The following is an 8,269-nucleotide window of genomic DNA, read 5'->3' on the forward strand; positions in this document are numbered from 1 at the left end:
TGATTGTTTGACAAATATTGAAAAGTATGTAAATATGAGGGGGATAATGTCTTTTCTGCGGGAGATAAGGAAATGACCCAAACTGTACGTGCCTGCTAGATTACACACGAGGTTCCATCTATCTGTTATCAAACTGTGCTTTCCCTTTATACAACATATTGTGCAACTGACAAGTGAAATAGTGCAGATAAACCAATGGTTTAAAACGTAATAAAGACAACAGCCATTTGCATTTTTTACATTTTATTACAAAGGTAATTTACTATGACACATTTCTGAATGTAATTTATGAAAACATTGTAAGGCAATTATATAATGTATACAGCACTCGGAGACACAGAAAGTCAGATAAATAATAATCTTATGGATCTTTAGAGACTTTCTATAACACTGAAAATATAGACTTTTGCAGGAACAGCAGTAAAACATAAGATCATAGAAATAAAATGCAGAGTGATGTAATAAAGAGGAAATGGGTGTACTTCGAAGTGGAATTGCAACATTAGATATTCAAGGAAACAATTTCATCTATTCCAAAGAACTGGATCATCTCAGAATATTATTTTTTTCCTACGTCTGTGCTGTGAGATAGGCTTCAAAAGAAAAGAGAATTTCTGAGCAAAGCGTCTTGCGCCCCAATCCTCTTTGGTGGACCAAGAAGTGGACGTTCCAGTGGGGGACCCCGGGTAGGCAGGGAACGGAACCCTGGGGAGGCAGAGAACGGCCTCCCTTTGCTCTCCCGTGACAAAGGCGAATTGTGAGTTTATTATCACTTCTCAGAGAGACAGGGGGGCAGCAGGCATTGTTTGGCGTGGGCAGAGGAGGCTGCACGGGGCCGGGGGCGCGGGCAGGCCTGAGCAGTGCCGGCTGCTGCCTGCCCTCTCCTCATCCCACCGGCTGAACCCGGGGAGGGTTTCCACAGTACCCCCGCTTCTCTGCACTGCGCCCACTTTCTCATGCCCCAGTGAAGTCCACGGCGACGTGGCCACTGTTCTGGTGGACGAGGGGCACAGGGTGGCTGCCCGGATGCGGTCCTGGGCCACCTTCGCCCGCCCCCCCGGCTCTCCGCGGCTGGCGCAGGTGCGCTTCGGTGCTTACCGTGGAGAGCAGGGAGATGCCCCGAAGATGAGGGGACAGCATCCCCCGATAAATATCTCTATGTGCCTCCAACAAGGTATTTGCACTCGGAGGGTCAGCAACCCATCGCGTGCAACTGCCTTGGGTTTGGGTTTTGTGCTTGAGCGTTTTTATTCCCAAAGCCACCCAGCAGACAATAAGCCACAGAGCAGAGTTTTCTAAAAGCCCCGCATTTCCCAGAAAGGGCTCAGTGTCTTTGTCTTTACATAAAACAGTTCCCGTTGGCCAAATGTGCCTGTAACGAGCTTGTAAAACAAACCAGAAATCTCAGCTCGTCCTCGAGACTAGAACCAAGTCGCTTTATTCCAAGTCGCTTTATTCCCAAATCTTGCAAATATGTTAGGAGTGTTAGAAGTGGGACTAAAAAGCCTCCTAGCAGAGCTGGTTACCTGCTGTGAGCCTCACTGACACAGACCCTTTCACCATACATATTAAATCTCTTACCCTAAGAAAACAGGCACTTGTCACAATTGAAACCCGACGTACTGGGGCAGCGGGATGTAAGAGTTTAGGGAACGCCGTATTTTCCCCGGAGGCCCTCCCGAGCGGAGGTCCGAACACACCTCTCCGAGAGGCCTGCAGGGTCTGCCCAGCGTTTCAGAGGGCCACATCCAGAGTGTGTTCCAGAGAGGTGACCCTCGACGGCCTCCCCTGTGCACAGCCAGCACCTCTCCCCTGGCCTGGTGCTTAGTTGTTTATGGACTGAAAGAGGTTGTAATGAGATGGCAGGTGATTTCCTCCCCGCCCAGAACCTCGTTTGTTACGCTCCCCCTCCCCGTTGGGTGTCTCGGCTGTCTTCCCCGACGGCAGATCCCGATGCTTGCCCCAAGCCCGGGGCTGTAGGGCACGGCCGGCGGCCGCGCTGCCCGGCTTTGGGAAGCGCCACCCCGGCCCCCCAGCAGCCGAGACGGGGGGCCGCCAGCTCTCCTCTCCCCGCCCTTCGGCAGCACGCTGTCATTCTTTCCCATCTCTGGAATATGTGTTTTATTACAAATTATTTCATTTGATGAGCAACATTCCCACCGCCCTGAGCAGTCTAAGTGGAAAAAGGTTTACTTGGCTTTGCAAAACAGTTTCAATGATAATAGTTCCAAAAAAAAAAAAAAAAAAAAAAAAAAAAAAAAAAAAAAAAAAAGTCAACTACGCTCACACAAGAATATTTAGATAAACCCAGAAGGGCTGAACTGGCTTCTACGGACCTGGGCTGAGAGGTTTTCCACCCAAAGTAGCCCTCATCTCTGTTTTTTCTTCTAACAGAGACAAGGAACAAGAGATCTCCTATCCCACCATCCCACATCTACTTCCAGGGCAGGTCCTCCCCGTCCAATCCTCACACGGCTGCTTCTGACCACCTTGGATAAAAGACTGGCGATTGTTCAAAACTGGCAAAATGTCTCCTGTAGTTTAGTTCAATATATGCCAGGCGACGGAAAGACACTGGCAACCCTTTTTTTTTTCAGGGCGTAAATGATTTCTTACAACACTCGCGGGTTTGTAACTTACAACGAAAGGAGGAAAAAAGGCAGAGACGGCTGGAGGCTGGGCTGGGAGAAGCCCACCGATCCCTGAGTCATAAAAGCGTACAATGAAAGGGCTTTATTGTCTCTCGTTAAGCAGTTCATAAGTGACCCCGTTTATTTCTGAATAGCCATGTTTTGATGACTTATAGTATATGCAAAAACAAACTTTCCCGCGGTGTTTTTTTTTCTCTCCGTCATGCTTTTCTTTTCAAACAGCCAGATGATTTTAAAAAGAAAAACACCCAGAAATGATAAATCGCGTCGCATAGCTAATGGCTGGAGGGCGCGTTTACCAATTCATAATCATTTATTCTTGGTGATGTATGACCCTTACTCTTAAATCTCAAAAGCTTCTATTTGAAGGTGTAAATAGCTTTTTCCCCCCTTGCAGTAAACCTTACTGCATTAGCAGTGATTGATCTCCTGTACAATTCGTCCCAGAGTGCTATTTTAGAGGGGGAACACTGGCTTTTGGAGATTAACTGGGGAGTCTGTTACATATTAATGAACCTAGGAGATATACTAACGTTTTGGTAATTTAGTTATTTGTGTCTATAGCTTTCGCCGTTATTTTCTCTTAGACCCCCGCGGTTGTTATACATCGAATTAAAAAGTGGTCCTTCCGCATCATTTTTTCAGTGGCAACTAAATGCCATTTAATGTGAAAAACAAATGTTGACTTGTCTCTTGAAGGAAGTGTGTTTCTTGGCAAGACATCAAAGTGTTTTAAACTGTATTAGAAGGGTTTGTTAGTTTTCTTACCCAGAGCCTACGGTAATGTAGGGAAACAGCCTCTCGGTGGAAGCACCCGTCGGAGGGGGGAGCGGGCGCTGCGCAGTGCTGCACATAGGTGCACGCTCGAGAGGCGGCTTCAGCTGCAGCAGGAATGCACCTCTTCGCTGGGATTACAGCCTTGATTACCGTGCTAATGAATAGGGATGTTAAAGAGTCGTCCGGAAACCCGTCTGTGAGAAGGAGGAGTGAGAAACTCCTAGGTTGGGCTTAGCCTGCAGAGAGAGCAACTTCACTAAAATGCCATTAACCTACTGCTCCTTAGCAGACACTCTGGTAAAGCACCTCGGAGATGTCTGAGAAAGGGCTGAGGTGGAAGCAGGGGGTGGAATCCCTGCTGGGCTCTCGCCTCTGCCCCCGCAGCTGATGCGGGGCTGCGGAGCGGGCAGGGCAGCCTGGAGACGCCCGGCCGGGCACCGCGCACTCGGCGCTGGGGCAGCCGCTGCCCCACTCCTCGGCGGAAAAATAGTGCCGGGGAGATGCGGGGTGGGGGACAAGGGGGCCCAGAGGTTGTTTTCAGTGGTTCCACTCCCTATTAACTTTGACATCTTTCTCGGATTTATAAATTAGATTTCATTATCCTCGAAGGTCGTTAAAGTAGGCAGCTCAGCTAAGAATTAATGCGTGCAAACCCGCTCGCTACAGCTGGCTTCTCCCTGAGCTGTCTGGTGGGCTCAGGAAGTTGGCGGAGGCTTCAGTCACTCCAGTGGTCAAAGAGAGATACCGGTCCCTTCTGCCCTCCTCCTGCCATTTATCGCCGCTAGAAGGTTGAAATGCGGCTGGCCACCAGCCTGGAGAGAGCAGCGAGCAGATTCCCAAGGCAAATGGACCTGCCCTTATCTTTGAAGGAAACAAACATGTTTCTCCCCCCGCGTCCCGTCCCAAAGTTAAACATTTGTTTAGGACAAACTCGAGAAGCAACAGTCTTTGCGAGAACTTTGTTTTCCCCTTCTCCTTGTGAATAACAAAGTGGTCATAGGCTACTCGGCCAGTTGGCGAGGAGAGAACTTTTGTTTTCTGGGGCGATTTATGTTCTTTATAAATATGTGGTTTGGAAAATAAAAAGAGACTTGAAAACGTTGTTACAATGAAAAAGGACAAATTAGAAGACATTTTCTGTGATCAAAGGAGGAAGAGAAAGCGAGTAGGGGTATTCAAAAAGCTTGACTTATTCACACAACTCCTTTGGAGCCCAGGGGCAACAAGCGTGTCTTACATTGAAAAGGCGGCTCTATTCAGAGTGCAGGTGCGAAGTGGTGTGGCACATTCTGCCACATTATGTAAAGGTTGTTGGAGATTAGTGTTCAGACTTAATAACTAAAGCGCTTGATTTACATTGGAAAAAAGCCCCCTCATCCGTGAAAGCAAAATAATTTAACGCGTGATCATTTCGAGTGCTGCTGATATCCTAATACTTGCATTGTTCTCGGCCAAGTACTAGAGGAGCGCGGATTGATGCTTTTGGGAACCTATCATTTACAGCCACTGAACTCTGCTCAGAACTGAAGGTCTGGAGGGGAGATAAAAGAGGGGCACAAGAGAAAAGTTTCGCATTAGGGAAAAAAAAAAAAAAAAGAGAGAGAGAGAGAACAATATAAACGTGACAGTTCTCCTCCTCCCCGCAGAGGACTCCATGCCTCCTGACCAGTGCCAGGGTGAAGCAGCGTCCAGGTCTACGGAGACGAAAATTGGGCTCAGGTCTCAGGCTCTTCCCTACTCCGCCTTCCCCCGTCGGAGCAGAATTACTTACCTTACTAATTATTCATATTTATGTAAATGTCATTAGTTAATGTAACTTTCTATAAAAAGATAATCAGGCGAGAACGGAGCATAGGTATTACCTTAAGTGCATTGGCTCTGGTTGTTTCATTCATATGTTAATACACGTGATGCAGTCGCGCCAGGCGTGGGGAGGGTGGAGAGGAGGGGAGAGGAGGAAAGCAAGGGAAAGAAATTAAATAATAATAACAAAGCCCCACAAAGGCTTCAAGTTTGCATCGCGGGACCAAGGAACACGATGCCTTCTGATGCGCTGAACAAAGGGAGACCCGGCGCCGTCCCAGCCGCGGCGGCTGTCCGGCCATTCCTGCAACTTTGGGTGGCTTTTTTGTTTGTTTGTGTCCCCTCCTCTCCTAAAGGAGAATTTTATGCTTCAAACCGTTTCGATCTACCCAAATCCTCGTGCCGAGCCTAGTCCCTCAATTCCCGAACGACCCGAATTAAAGTATCTTTGTACGGGACACGCACCAATTAAAATTGCAATACTTTTTCGCATCTCCCTTTTTAGTGTAAGCATTTTAGGGCCATTTCCATAAATTCTCTGCAAGAATAAAGGCTATAATGGGAACAAGGTGAGAAAGCTGTTAACCATTGTTTCAGCAAGAAAAGGTCGTAAGTCAGGCAATTGGTGTCTGACCTGTCAGGATAAGGTATAAAGGCTTTATTCATGCAGTCGCTCACGATTTTCTCAGCTCTCACAAAAGTGTTTTTATGATTCTGTTTTCTTACCTCGTTCCTTAATTAAAAAGCTGAATGATTAGAATAGCACCTGCATAATGTCTGAACGACGCCTGCATACTAATTCACGAGTCTTTACATCTAGTAATTATAACATAAAATCAGAGATTGAATAAAACAGAAGGATTTTGCCCTTAAAGCCCTGCTAATCCTCTTTTAAAAGAGTCTGCTGAAATAATTCAGAACAGTTTCCGGAAGTTGGATTACCGACTCTTTTTTGACTATTTACAATGAAATGATATTTCACACTTAAAGGACTCTCTGTATTTCTACAACAGGTTTTTTAAGGTGGCCTGCTTTCTAGACAATAACAATCCAGTAATTCCTTTCTTTTCCTACCCGTTTTTTCCCTCTTCCTGCCAGCAAGATCTTCATCTTTATCAAGTATATGCGAGGATTAATCTGTCCTCAGGTAGGGATAACAAAACCTCCCCCCTTGAAACCTCCCTTTGACTCCCCACTCCGGGACTCCCCGTGACGAGGGAAGGGGGAGGGCTGCGGGCGGGCAGCCGAGTTGTGCCCAAGTTCAGATGCACCCTGTTTCCCGGCCGCTCGCGGGAGCAGGCGGTGGAGCAAGGAGCTCACAGTGCTTCACTGTTGCCCCCACCCAGGGCAGAGGATAATTTAAGCCAGGAGACACTAGTCAAAAGTTGAAGACTAATTTTTTTGTGTGTCTTCCCGAAACAGTTGGGGTGACGATGGGTGAGTGGTGGAGTCCTCGCTTTTGTCTGTGTTCAGGGAGTGCTGTAGCAGGTATCCTCAGGGGCAGCAGCGAGGCGAGGGAGGCAAGGGGGGCAAGAGGGAGCTGCTGGCAGCGGGCATCGCCGCCCCGGGGGCCTCCCCCAGCGCGGGCGGGCGGCGCAGCCCCGCAGGGCTCAGCCCGGCTCCCGCTGCCGGGGGCTCAGCCCGGCCCCCCCCCGGGGTGGCTTCCCCGGTCCAGGCAACCCGCAATGACCCGGACACGGGTTTTGAGGCAGTATAGAGCCGATCCTCTAGGTAACACTGACTAGGGGGGGAAAGGAAAAAAAAATCTGCCGGTCTATTAGAGCGTCCTACTTATTTTAGGAAAAAGGTTTCCTTGTAGACCGGGCAGCTCCAGCCCGGCCATGGGGTTGGCTGCCTCATGACGAAGAAGAAGACGAAGCTGATGCGCAATTTTGAAACGCGGGAGCTGGTGCGTGCACCCTCTGCAGCTCTGCTGGGTCTCGTCACCTAATCCAGAGGAGCCAGCCTGGCCTCGGAGCGGGGTGGATCCAAATGTAGAAGAAGTTGAGAATAAAGTCAGCCTCACGGGAAATTGCAGAGGTTTCTCTGAGGTGTTGCCATCATTAGGAACACCATAGTCTGTTGTGCCTTTTTTTTTTAACTGTTACGGGGTTGCTTTTGTGTTGACTTTTGTCCTTCCCTCTCATTTTCCTCCCATAGTGTAATCCTGCAAAAAACTCTAAATCATCTATGAGAAAACGGAGTCAATGTGTCATTCAGCATTAAAAATCTCGGGGCTTTAACTAAAAGCTTTAATTGCTATCCTGGCCCCATTATAACCATGGGAACGACATACTCTGTTGGAAACTCAGAAATGTTACATACCGCTTTAGCAGGCGCTGCCCTTGTTTGTTTACTCTAGCTTACTTTCATTTATACCCCAGGAATATTATTTCATTAGGCTACACACGAAAAGACAAAGGGTGTAAATAAACTAACATATGGCCCAGAGGTTTTAGAGGAGCTGTAGCCGCTTAGCAAGTCATGTGGGTGATACTTAGAATCCGTCTTCTGTCCTTCCCCCGCTCCCTCATAACCTCCTTCTCCCTGTGTTTTCCTTCTACCTTCTCACGATAAGTCACGTTTGTGTCGCGACCGGCTTTGGGGCACCAGATGGTTTTTCCTTCGGACTGCAAAAATCTGGGCAGGGCACGGATGGGGAGAGATGGACGCAGGTCCGTGTGCTTGCGCCTCTACGTGCAGTTGGAAAACTCCCGTTGACATAACAAATGTGTGTGAGGATGTGTGTACACACACAACAGCCCCGGACACGGTCGCTCTCGGGTGGGGGGCCCGGCCCCGGGAAGGGACGCCGGACCGAGCCGGGCCGTTCCGGGCTGGGCGGCCCCTTGGAGCGGGAGGCTGGCGATGCGCCGAGCAGGGTCGAGCAATCTGGCGCCCACAGAGACACTTGACAACATTTTTTTGTTGTTGTTGTTTTCAATTGTAATCAGTTTCAGGATTTCTCTCCCAAAAAGCCCAGCCGGGGTAGAGCCCCGCTCCCTCCGGGAGGTGTAGGGTGTTTAACCTCACGCTGC

Source organism: Corvus moneduloides, chromosome 10, assembly GCF_009650955.1.
Source record: "Corvus moneduloides isolate bCorMon1 chromosome 10, bCorMon1.pri, whole genome shotgun sequence".
NCBI lineage: Eukaryota > Metazoa > Chordata > Aves > Passeriformes > Corvidae > Corvus > Corvus moneduloides.